The 13,931-nt window shown below is 39.1% G+C and overlaps 1 non-coding gene across 1 annotated transcript; it reads left to right on the top strand.

Moving 5' to 3' along the window:
• Positions 1 to 2,020: 2,020 nt before the first annotated feature.
• LOC131244706 (small nucleolar RNA R71) lies at positions 2,021 to 2,127 on the top strand. Its single transcript, XR_009170483.1, has one exon. It is a non-coding gene; the product is annotated as a small nucleolar RNA R71 (small nucleolar RNA).
• Positions 2,128 to 13,931: the final 11,804 nt, after the last annotated feature.

Here is a 13,931-nt window from a genome sequence, read left to right on the forward strand (position 1 = left end):
ATCCAAGGGCCCCCTTTGTGCTCAATGAGAGTAGAGATAAGTATACTCTCATGTTCTTACTCTAGGTGGGAAGAAATCACCACCGAGTATGTCTCATCTTGACCTAAATAGACATATTTCAAATCAAAGTGCAAAGGTTTTAGGTCAAGCTTCTGTGCCTTGAGGTTAGACAACAAAGGCACTACATCAGTTCGGGGCAATTCTTCAAATTATGGCCTCCACCGGTTAACTTTAAGTACAGGCACAGTATCAAGTATGGCACCCATCTCCTTAATTGTGTCATCGTCTAAATCATAGGAGTGGGCCAAGTACGTTTCTAGAGGGTCAGAGCATAGAGTGAAAAGAGTTCTATCTTCCATGAAAGAATCAATCATGTTAATGTCGTGGGTATCATCATCATCCTCTGTCTATTTGCTCGTATTAAATATATATATATATATATATATATATATATATATATATACATATATATAGAGCTCCAATGTCATATTTTTGAAAGATAAATTCATGACTCTATTCTTACAATTAATGATTGCATTTGATGTGGTAAGGAATGGGAAACTAAGAATGACAGGAATTTGAGTGCTCCTATCAATGATGGGTTGAGTATCCAGGAAGATAAAATCTACTAGATAGTAGAATTTGTCAACACGGACCAACATATCTTTAATTATCCCTCTCAGCACATGAACTGATCGATTAACAAGTTGTAACATGGTCCGGGTGGGTTTTAATTCACCATGACCCAATTGTTCGTAGACTGAGTAAGGAATCAAATTTACGCTCTCTCCTAGGTCAGGAAGTGCGTCATCAATCTAGTAATTCCCAATTACACAAGCAATAGTTGGGCTACCGGGATCTTTGTATTTTTATGGCACATCTTGTTTTAAGATGGCACTCACTTTTTCTGTCAAAAAGATTTTCTTTTGAATATTTTGCCGTCTTTTGGTCGTGCACAGATCTTTTAAAAATTTTACATATGAAGGTATTTGTTTAACAACATTCAGTAAAGGAATGTTAACCTTTACTTGTCTAAGCACCTCTAGAATGTCCTGACAGTTAGAAAGAGGTTTTGGTACAATCAACCGTTGGGGAAATGGAGCAACTGGTTTAATTTGAAGTTTCAGTTCTATCTTATGTGGAGCATTGCTAGGTCTATCAGTTTCATCTACTTCTGGGTCCTTAGGCTTTTCAGCCCTTACTGGAATAAATTTGTCAATTGTTTTCCCACTCCTAATAGTGGTGATAGACTTAGGTTGCTCCATCTGATGTAAAGAGCTTGGGTTGCTAATTTCACATTGTGGCTTTAGGTTGGGGAGAGGTTGAGCCGGAAGCATCCCTTTCTCCCCAATTGTATTTTTTGTCTCAAGTCCTTGTATGGCCTTTGTAAGGTCTAGAAGGGCTTGTAGCATACCTTGGTTAAAAAGCTCTTGATTTTGAATATGTTTTAGAACCAGATCCTCTTGAGGTTTCCTTTGATCCAAAAATTGGTTAAGGATCCCTTGAGGAGTGGCAGTTTGTCCATTCCTCCAACTAAAATTTGGATGATTTCTCCAGTTGGAATTGTATGTATTTGAGGAGGTTCCTTTAAAAGGCCTCTGGTAGTTGTTTACGGCATTCGATTGCTCATTCAGAACTTCTTGAAAAGCAGGTATGTTGGACAATTTTCAATTGTAGGAACATTGCAAGTACAAATACTGCAAATAGTTTCCTTAGCCTTATCCTTCTTAAGGTCCATGGCCTCGAGTTTCCTTGTCAGACTAGGCACTTTTGCATTTATATCATCTTCCTCTTTCAACAAGTAGATTCCACCCCTCTCCTTGGTTGAGTAGGCTTAGATGTAGTGTTTGGTCTTAGGGAGATGTCCCATGATTGTGTGTTTTCAGCAAGTTTGTCAAAATAATGTCACACATCATTGACATATTTGTTTATGAATTCCCCATTGCACATTGTCTCAACCATTTGGCGCATGGAAGATGTCAGTCCATCATAGAAAAAACTTGTAATGAGCCACATTTCAAAACCGTGTTGTGGGCATGAACTGACAAGATCCTTGAACCGCTCCCAATATTAGAAGAATGTTTCATCTTCCTTTTGGGCAAAATTCATGATCGACTTTCTAAGGGTGTTTGTTTTATAATATGGGAAAATTTTCTTAATGAACTCCCTTATCATGTCGTTCCATCTACCAATAGATTGTGGACGTAGTGAGTGCAACCACGTCTTAGCTTTCTCTTTTAAGGAGAAGGGAAAGAGTTTCAGCCTGACCGTGTCCTCAAACACGTTAAGAAAATATAAAGTGGCTATAATCTCATCAAACTCTTTCGTATGTAAATATGAACTTTCATATTCAAGTCTATGGAACTTTGGATGGAGTTGGATCACTCCTAGCTTAATATCCATGTTTCCTGTATTTTCTGAAAAAACCATACAGGAAGGTGTGTTCACCCCCGCCGGTTTTAAATAATCTCATAAAGTACGAGGCGGGGGTGCTTAATGTACCTCATTCTCATCCTCAACTTCCTAAATCGAAAGTTGAGGTTGAATTGCAGGTTAATTGGCCGGTTGATTAGCAACCATCACTTCAATTGACTTTGAGGATCTCAGGTGGTGCCTAATCCTGTAATGGATAGATAACCCCTCAACCAATCCTCCTTCACTCAAGAGATGTCGAGTGTTGTCACAAACCCACTTGGGCAAGAAACACTCTTAGCCCTCAATTTCAGAATTTTTGACCTAAGATCTAAGAATTGAAAACTACAGCAATTAAGAGATCTAAAAGAAAAGGAGAGTTTAGAACGAAGTTACCAGATATGAGTTGCAAGGTTAGAATCCTATAAAACAAAAAACCAAGTTAGTTTCTAAAAACAAAGCATAAAAATTCTTAACCTAAAAATAAAATAGAAAGTTAACCATAATCTTAACCTAATTTTAAACCTAATAAAATTCAAAAAAACGTAACCATTAGTCCCCGACAACAGTGCTAAAAACTTGTTCACAACCCGAAGTGTAGGGTCGCGATGTAGTAATAATCTCGGTAAGGCCGAGGTCGAATCCATTGGGACTAAACTCGTGCATTTTCTAGAAATAACTAGAATTAGAAATAGAAGAAGATCTAAATTAAAAATCTAGGTAAAAGAGTAATTTTGAATATTGTTGATTAAAACTTGTAAATTTAAAGGTGAGAAAGAAGGTGCCAAGGATCCACTTGTAGCTATTGGGATGCTACCTTACTTGATTCAATAAATCCAACTGGAATTAGAGTCCTATCTTATCCAGTTGAAGAAAGGGAGATGATCATATCTCTGAACTTCTCATTGATCTAGCCTCAATAGAAGAAGATTGTGCAAAGTCAGAAGGGATTTTGTCACCAAATGATGCCCAAGGGACGATGGCAAATAATAGGATTTACCAATCCTACAATCTCAAATAAGAAAAAAGATACTCAAAGCTATCACAGGTCTATTGTAATTTGAGTCACAACAAACCATTAAAAACTGAAAGTATTCCTTAAAATCAACTAGAAATCAATGAAGTTCAACATAAAACTATAAATCAAAGAAAAATAAATATCTCAATCACGCTACAAGCTTCACCTCTTAGCCTTAGCTAAGAGGTTTAGCCAACCAAAGACATGATTAAACTAAAATCTCTTAAGAAAGCACAAAAACAACTAATGAAGAAGAAGAAAGACTCTTGGCGGCGGCTCTCCATGCTTTTGTTCCACTCCTTAAACTCTAGAAGATATCTAAGAACATCCTAGGGACTCCTATTTATAGTTGTGAAACTCCAACTTTCGCACCAAGTTGGAAAAATCTGGAAACCGCCTCAAAGTTACGCAGTCTGCGTAAAATCTGCGTAACCTTATATGAGTCGAAGGCAATCTTCGACGAGTCGAGGATTGCATGAATTTAAAAGTTTATATTGCTGGAGTTTGAGCCGAAGTTTCTTCAATTAGTCGAGGCAGAGCTTAGACTGGTTGATGGAGGACTTAGGCTTGTCGAGGATCATGTAAATTCGTTCAAATCTTTGACTTTCTCCATTCCTCACTTAGTTTCCTTAGATCTTTGGCCTGTGAATTCTTAAATCTTGGTCTCCTAAGATCCATCATTTGCTTTGGTGATTCTTGAGCATCAAATTCATGCGTTTAACATTCTTTTTAATCCAAGCTCTCAGATTTACCTTGCAGTACAAACATGTATAAAATATACCATTAAACAGTATCATGTTTATAAAACCAAGATAAGCAGGGGAAAATATGCAATATTTGACACTCAACAAAACTCTATACTTAATCATATACATGGAAAGAGTATACTTGGACTCTAATAAAATACCCATACTTTGTGGTCGGATTGAGCCTCGTTATAGCGCCTTCTTGATATGCTTGATCAATGCTCATTTATACTTGAATCAGCTTCTCAAAGTGCTTATAACAGCCCGAATTTTCACAACCAAAGTTTGTACTCGTGCCCGATGAAACTGAGTGTTAATGATGTATAAAGTGGGATGCTTTAGTAAAATCGCACCTTATTTTTTCATTTGATTACATCCAGATACATTCATGAAGGTACTCATTCATGAGAACAAAATCAACTGTATTGATTATATTTCATCAGAGTAAAAAGAATAATCAAATGGCCTCATAATGGGAGGTTTATTACACCATCAGAGTTCACAGCGGAAGTATAAAATTAAATAGTAAAACTACATTTTTAGTCTTTCAAGATAATCTTCTATAGGGAAGTAGTCCTCTAAGTCTTCAACCTATACGTCACCTGCATATACAGTTGAGAGAGGGTTAATGTCCTACTCATAGTGAAGGTTATCCTTTAAGATTAATAATAATTCAAGAGTACTCATAAAAGTAAAGGGTCTGATATGTCCTATGCTCTACTAACACGAGGGTATCAGCATGCACAAACAACCTACATGAGATGCATGCCTAGCAAAGTATGTAGTGATCATCACAATGTGGAATACGATTTATAGATAACCGACTCGACTTGCACTCTCACTATACGGATATTCGCCGTCATAGTCAACACTACCGTGGATTTACGAGAACTCCTTAGAGCGCACAACACATGGGCTGGGTGATTTACATGACACGATTTGTTCATGGAGTGACTATTTGCGACGTTCAATCCCGGAGTAATGTGACACTGCATTTGCGAATTATACACATCAATTTATGCACCACTACTCGAAGGCTCAAGGACTTACGTGCCCTAAGAGGGTCTCTACCCAGAGCGCATTATGTCCATAATATAATATTTGAATCACTAGTCGTGATACATCTTACACATCACTTGCACTTATAGATAATATAATTGAATCATAACGAATATAACTGAATCTGAATCATAAAGAATGTCAACTGAATTATGGAGGTTCTGGAATAACAAGACACAAGACCAAGCCGTAAAGTTAGATGGGTGACAATGTCAACTCAACAAAAGTAGCAATGGCTAACATAATAAGAGAAGAATGACAATAGTCAACTCAATAATAAGGATAGTGGCAATAGCCAACTCAATATAGAGACGAGTAACAGGGCCAACTCAAATAAAGAGACGAGGCAGGGGCAAGGCTTGTATCTATGGCCTCACATAAATTTAGAGAAATCACTTGTATTTGATATCATGTCATAATCCCAAAAGAGCCAATAGTTGTAATGATATTAATCAAATCAATTGATAGGATAATTCTCATAAAACATATAAACATGAAAGACATGATAAGTCCCATCCTTAAAGGCATGAAAAGGTAATATAAAATAACATCAAGGCATGAAAAGCGCAGAATAAATGTAATAACTTAAATTGGTGTAAGCTTAAAGAATAAAACCCTCACCTTTGATGTCGAATTGCCCTCATTTGTCTTTATAGCTCTTGTGTTTACGATACATGATTGAATTCTTTGTCGTTATAGCTCTTGTGTTTATGACACATGATTGAATTCTAAAACAATTCAAGAGGTTAGGATTTTGCCTAAGATCTAGGTTTAGGCTTAAAGTGGGGATGATTTTAGACCTGAACCTAATATAGGGTCATTAGCATATGAGAAATTTACCCTAACCTCAATCAGTAAAACTCAAATTCAGGCAGAATTTACCTATCGAGTCGGCCCAGATCAGTCGGTTGACTCACTGAGTCATCTTGAGTCAACTCGGTTTGACTCTCCCTCCTTTCCTTTTCTTTCTTTCTTCCTTTCTTTCTTTCTTTCTTTCTTCTTTTCTTTCTAACTCTCTCTTATCCTTCTCCATTATCTTCGTCTGCCGGATCAGGGGCCTGCTAGAACAGACCCAACATGAACTGTTGGCGAGGCTGAGTTGTCTTGGCTGAGAGCAACCAAGGTAGCTGCGGTTTCTCCCTGGATTTCCTCACTCCGGATCTTCTTCTTCAGCTTCTTTTCCTTTTCTTTTCTTTCATTTCTTTTCTTTGCTGATCGGACAGAGTTCCTCCCTTTCTTGCTGATCGGACAGAGGGTCTGGACGAACCAGACTCTCATCCGCACTCTCTGTTTTGCTGGGATATCTCCCTGCTGCCGCTGATTGGCTGGAGCTCCCTCTCTCTCACGTTTCTTATTTTGTTTTCCTCCAAACGTCGGATAGGGACGTATTTATAGGGGTGTGGACCTTCCAGACCCTACCTGCGTAACCTTACGCAGATTCGTCTGCGTAAAGGAGAGAAAACAACGTAGTTTTCTCTACCGGTTTTTGTGCAGCGGATCAGAACGTCGTGGGAAAAGTGGGATGATCATCAATCCGGTCGGTAGATCTTTCCTAGATGGTCTTGATCGTCTCTGAAGGGACGTTCTTCGTCCTTACAATTTCCTGGCCTTATCACATTGTGATCAGATGTACGGACAGGCAAGCGAAAAGAGTTCCGTTCACGCGTTTTCCATGTGAACAACGGTGAAAAGTCCTCCTTCTATTCTGCTTCCTTTTCTCTGGTCTCCTTGGATGGGATCAGAAGTACTTCCCCTTGGCTCTGATGATTATGATCAGTTTATCTGGTCGATCATGGTGGCCCACCAAACTCAAATTCGGACGTTGTCCGTTTGAAGTTGCTGTGTAGAGGCCCTTCTGTTGCTGGAGACTGTGCTTGCACGTGTTTAGTCTCACGTACGGATGACTAGGGTTTGGACGAAAGTGGGCCCCAAACAGTATGGACGGTTTGGATCATCCTAAGTGATGATCATGGTGGCCCACAATATCACTCAAATGGAGCGTCTTACGACGAGAAAACAGGGAGAGCTCTCTCCCTCTTTGGAAAGCACGAGTCAAACTCGGTTTGACCATGCTAGTGGTTCGGTGCACTGCAAGTGCACATGCACTGTATACACACGGCCATGATCGTGGGGCCCACAGTGATGTGTGTTGTTAAATCTGTACAGTCCATTTGTTTCTCTGGCAAATTTAAGGGCTTGAGCCCAAATTTAAAACATATCTAAGGCTCAGGTGGGCCCCTAAAATCAAGGGTTTATGGTTAATTTATATATTGGGACACTTTTATGAAGATCTAAAGGTTGCAATTCGACGTGTATGGTTAAATTGTGATACTTGGGCTTCATACACGGTTCTATACTAAAAGGATCGTGGTAATCATGTGATCTTGAACGCAGGGGTTTAGTGTAATGGCATTTTTCGTAATTATTGTTGATTTGTGAGTTTTGGAAATCCAAAGGCTCCACATGGTTATAGGCACGTTTCTAAGAAATACTTATAAAAGAATTTATATCTAAATCATTACAGATAGAGAGTTATTCGTCATGTCATTCATGGAAAAACACTTATGTCAAATCACGTGATGGATGGTCTTATCTTGAAATCAACTATTAGATGGTTAAATCTATTGAATGGAGGTAATTCCCTATGGTTAGGTTTGTGTTAGGGCATGGATGTAAGGCTAAGATAGTTAAATTGGTAACGTACACACGTATATGTTACGTTGAATCTTACGGTAACGCTCGAGAACTTTCAATACTTGGTATTAAAAAGTTCGGGGCATTACAGTGCTCCCCTAATCTTTGATGCAGATGCTTCAGATCCTATGATCGATTACCTTGCATTTGATGTACCTATGAGTGGATAGTTGGTTCTAATAAGGGAATTCATCTATATGTGTATTTTAGAAAATTTAGATAAGGATTTACCTATAGGATTATGTCTAATCTATGGAGAATAGGAGAGAAGATGAACACCTTCATAATGGAGCTTGGAATACTCATTAGAGTGATTAATCACAAGAAGGGTTTCATGAATCTCTTTAGTTTGGGGTGTAGGAGAGAGATAATGAGTGGGGAATCACATATAGTCTATTTGCACTAAAAACCCATCAATTTGCCTAAGGATCAAATGTCATTTTATATATATATAAAGATTTACAGCTGGTATAAAATTGCTAGTTTAACGGCACTGTTGATAGGATCAAGTGAGACTTCAAAATGATCGAAGGTCCTTCGATAGGTTGAATTGGCCTTTGATCTGATTAAGAAAATCCAAAAATGTATAGTTTGGTTGCTAGATTGTTTCTTCGATGATATCAAGGAGATCTTTGATCATATCAAGTCCAATCGACGACCTATCGATAGGATCAAAATCCACTCGAAACTACTGATTTGGATTGTTTGTTTATCAGTAGATTCACACCTTTAAAGCCTAACTTATCATGATCAAATAAAGGCTCATAAGTCTATGGGATGATCAAATAAAGGTTTGTCTATCAGGGAATAGATCATTTAGAGGCTAAGGTAGTTTTAGACCTAAATGTGTCTAAGGTTAGGGTCACCAAGACTCCTCAATTTACTTGTTTCTTCACTCCTTAATGCTCCAAGTCTTCATGTGTCTTCGGTATTCAGCTTTTAAGGGCTCAACCGACTTATTGACACACTGACCCACGTGATTGACAAACAAATGCACTTACAGGGTTCATTTCACAGGATTATGAACTAATGCAAAGATGAAGGAATGCATCGATTGGAATGGATCTAATTGTAACGCCCTGAAATTCGGGGGTCGAGCATAACTCAGCTCCCGAGTTTCAAAACATCACTTATGCAACATATTTAATGATGGATGTATGTTGTTTGTAAGAGTACATAAAACATGGAATAGATTAAGCCAAACTGCAAACATAATTCATGGATAAGTGATAGACGCAAGCGGAAGACTTAAAGAAACATAAATGTACATGTGCAAGTCCCTGAAATACGTATACATGCCAGGTCATACTTACAAGTGTTGCTATTAAAAAATACAAGCATTAAATGACATTCATCTATTCCCAAAAGAAAATCCAGAATCCTCGCACATCAGGACATGGCTCACAAGAATCGACCTGAGAACTGCATAAAAGAAAATGCAGCCTTATCATCCTCGAACTCCGGATCCACCTCGCAGGCTATGCCATCATCTGAAACTACAACAGAGTCTGGTTGGTGTTTAAACACCATCCCAAAACGTGGGAGTGAGTGATCAACTCAGTGGAACAATAAAGTAAAGGTTAACATGTTATCAATTCAATCAAGCAGTAATGATAAAGCAGAACAATTAAACATGTCCTAATTACTCTTGTTAATGCAAGGATGTATGGAGAATGATGCATGCCCTCGCCTTACTCCCTCGGCTTCTTCATCCTCGCTACGGGAGGCTCGTCACCCGGCAGACGAAGCTCGACCACATGTGTCCCATGACTACCATGATTCCGTGCTCATGAGTCTTTCAATCAAGGCATTGAAGCTAAGGTACTTCTCATCGATGTAAGTTTGGTACCTAGATTCAAGCAATAGCGTCATACATGGTTAACATACATCGGACAATCGGGTTACTTGACAAACTCGACTAGCACGAGCGCACGTTGGGTTGAACGACATAGAGTGCGCAAACACTCCGTGTGGCTAAACCACTGCCGCCAACTCTAATACGACTCGGGTTCATCAAATCACATCCTTCATGGCGAAAGCAACTTCAGCCACGAACTCAAGGCCGATTATCGATTTCCTAGACTATTCCATAGTCCTAAACATATTCCACTACAACAGATATTCATATACAATTTGGAACAGTAATGGAACAACAATTTAAATCATGTAGTATGTGAGCAATTGAAGAATATCAACTTACAATGGATTTACACATAAGTAATACTGGAAGTTAAACAACAAAGAATGTGACTTGCATGTAGGAAAGCATACACATCAATAGGAGAGTTGAGAATCGCTTCTCAACGCCCGCAAATAGGATAATATATTACACTTTAGACCATTCAGACATTTCTACAAACACTTAGACTACATAGTTCAACATACATGACGTATGTTGGAATACACGCATTTGGACAATTCCTTTTGCCAAGGAGTTGACACACATACAATTAGCATAAATACACGACAAATAATCATGGCAAACACAAGATCATATGTTATATGTATACGATACTTCCTACATATACATAGAATGCACAAATCTCAACATAACACATACATATCAGGAATACAAAATAAACATAGCATTTGGCATGTGAAATTGCATCCATAACAACAATAAACCATTAACTGACATTGAAAGCCTTGAAAACCATAACCTATACGAATATAGTCCGCACCTTAAACCAGAAAAAGCACACCGAACTGATTCAGACGATATGTCTTCGTCAACGGTGACAAGATAACCTAAGGTAAGAATAGAAATGAGTTACATCAACACATAGACTATTCTAAGTTCTAAAATAGATTAGGGTTAGATTAACTTACTCAAGAAGGAACTTAGAATCGCCGGAATAACGATTCAAAAATGATGGTTTAAGGATGTAGAGTAACAGGAAAGAATCTTCAATGATTCACCAACTTCTCTCTTACTTTCTCTCTCTTTTCCTCTCTCTTTCTTAGCTAGGGTTAGGAAATTCGTATGGAAAAGAGAGTGAGGGTTTTAAGGTCTTTATATAGGCCTAATATTGATGAAAATAGCCCCAGGACCAAGGTATACTTAGGTTATAACCAAAGCAGGCCTCTCTTGATCCAACGGAGCACTTCCGGTGGTCCTTTTTCCATGTGCGGTCGGACTTAAGCTCATTGACCATGGATCTAGGTCAGGCTGAGTTTTCGTACCGATTGGCGGACCACACTCAATTCAACGGTCACCGAAACTCGATCAGGTCCACAAGCACTATGACATGCCTGGGCCATCTTCCCTGATCTGAGGGTGAAATTGGGTCAAAATCCAACAGTCAGATTACTTAAAATCATCGCGCAAGCGACACGACTCAGATTTCATAAAATCATATTTAATTTCTCACTGTTCTCACACTCTTCACTCCGGACTCAATCAAATCGACCCAGGACATCATCTGGACTTGATTTTTGAGGTGATGGTCAAGTCCAACATGGTGACCATAAATGTCTAAGATCATCGTTAGCGGACTTTCGAAGCGTGGTTCAGGTCCGATCCAAAGCTTCTAAAAATTTCCAAGAGCAACTGGATTTAGCGTTGAATCCCAGATTTCAGAGTAACATAGCGCTTACGATTCTACAGGTTTTGAGTTCTGCAGATCAAATTTAAAGTGATTGATGCTAATTTCACAAGCAATCGAGTTTAACGCTAATTAACCTACAAATAGCTTCTAAGGAAAATAGAGGTAGTACTCGGGCCTTGGCACAAAATTTTCTGGGTCATTACACTAATCCCTCCCAAGGAGGGCACTTTTAGTTGGTGGTTGGCTCTATAATGAAAAATGTTGCCATGACCTTGCTAGAGTCGACCTGTAACTCAACGCTAAGTATTCCTTTTATGTTGGTGACGGATCCTATGAATCCTAAAATGGACACCTCCGTTAGTAATAACTCATCAATTGTTTTCTGGAATTTCTTGACCATTGCCATCAACATGATATTGACCGCGGCCCCGAGACACAAAATACCCATCCATGTGTGTGGACACGTGGAGGGGTTTAAGGTGTTTAGCTAATACATATGTAAGTCTTGTAAAGATGACTCTTTTAACACCTCTAGTCTCATCGATGAAGATGGACTTACTGTCCATATAATATTGGCTAGACGTTGAAGCCTCAGACCTTCTTGGGGTTGTACTAGGTTCGGCTTGGTTTCCTTCCTCCTTAACAGTGGTTAGCTCCATGCATTCCCGATCCTTGGCTAGTGCGTAAGCTTTGACATCGAATATTGCTTAAGCTTACACTTGTTCTTTTACATCTCCCTCAATGTGGTTCAGCTGCCCAAGCTATGCTTGGAACTTCCTCGAGAGAATAAATGTCATGTTGCAACTAAAAGTAATGGGTGGTAAAGTTCCAAATGTCACCTTTGTTTCGAACATATTCTTCCTTAAGGTAGTTACAACACCTAGGTCGACTTCCTATATGAAGTTTTTCAAGCTTGGTGATCCTTGGAATGTCTGCATGACCATTGTAGGTTGCTCTATAGTAGTGCAACAATTCACCAAGTCATTCTCGATGGGAGTGCTTTGGTGAGAACATGTTGGAGTGGTTTGTAGCCCGAGCCTTTATCTCACTGGATGCATATTTCTCTATTTCATTTTAACAATAATAGCTAATGCCCTAGTAACTGCTCCGTGTCGTTGCAGTTGGCGTCGGTAAGTGTGCATCAGACCTTGGGGAGGCTGAGGGAACTTTCAATGAATAGCAATTGTTCATCTTTCAAAAAATGCCTCTGTCGGCAAAACCATCTAAGCATGGCAAAAGGCTCTTGTTGAGGTCGTATCTCTATTCATCGTTTTCGTGCAGCGAGTGGGAAGTCAAGAATTTTAGGATCATGGTTCTTAAGGAGCAAACCTCAATTTGTCTGTAGTCTTGTTTCGACAAGAAAACAAATGCGTTTGATTTAGGGGATTTATTCAATGATAACAAAGAATTCAATGAGAGAACAATGATCACATTTATTCTGAGTTCATTTACGTTCTCAGATTCCCTTGATTCTGAAAACAGAGTACAATCAATCAAAGCAACGAATGAAATAGAAGACAGTTCGATGGCAATTTCGGTAGCATTTTGACATTTTTTTATCACATCTCTAGAGGAGATGGGTTGTGCGGGCTTGAAACCTTTGATCTGACTGTTGAGATTAGTTCTGATCATCCTTATGTTCATTCTTCCTTGATCTGACTGTGGAGATCAGTTTCGATCATCTTTCCGTTCATTCTTCATTGATCTGACCGTTGAGATCAATTCTGATCATCTTTCCGTTCATTCCTCCTTGATCTGACCATTGAGATCAGTTCCGATCATCTTTCCATTCATTCTTCCTTGATCTGATTATTGAGATTAGTTTTGATTATATTTCCGTTCATTCTTCCTTGATTTGACCGTTAAGATTAGTTCCGATCATCTTTCCGTTGGAGCGATGATCATCCCTTGAAATGTGGAGCAGCGATCCCTTGAAATATAGAGCGGTCCCTTGAAATGTAGAGCGGCGATCCCTTGAAATGTGGAGCTGTCCCTGAGGGTAGGAGTACACAGGCCTAGATAAGGAATGTAAAGTGCATGGAGCTTACTTTAGGACAAAAGCCATGCATCAAGACAAGTTCCCTCACAGGGTGGTGTATGGAGCTTCCTTTAAGACAACATAAGGCTTCCTTTAGGACAAGCTCCTCTTAATGTGGCGCATGGAGTATCCGTTAAGATAACATAAGGCTTGTCTTAAGACAAGCTCCTCTTGATGTGGCACATGGAATTTCCTTTAAGACAACATATGGCTTGTCTTCGGACAAGCTTTCATATAAAGTGGCATAAAGGGCTTCTTGCAAAAGTGAGTTGCGTGACCCACGTAAAGGGTTTTCTTACAAAAGTGATTACGCGGGTTCGCGTAAAGGGTTTTCTTGCAAATGTGATTGCGCGGGTTCACACAAAGGGTTTTCTTGCAAATGTGATTGCGCGGGTTCGAGCAAAGGGTTCCTTCAT

This window comes from Magnolia sinica, chromosome 4, assembly GCF_029962835.1.
Source record: "Magnolia sinica isolate HGM2019 chromosome 4, MsV1, whole genome shotgun sequence".
NCBI classification, from domain to species: Eukaryota; Viridiplantae; Streptophyta; class Magnoliopsida; order Magnoliales; family Magnoliaceae; genus Magnolia; species Magnolia sinica.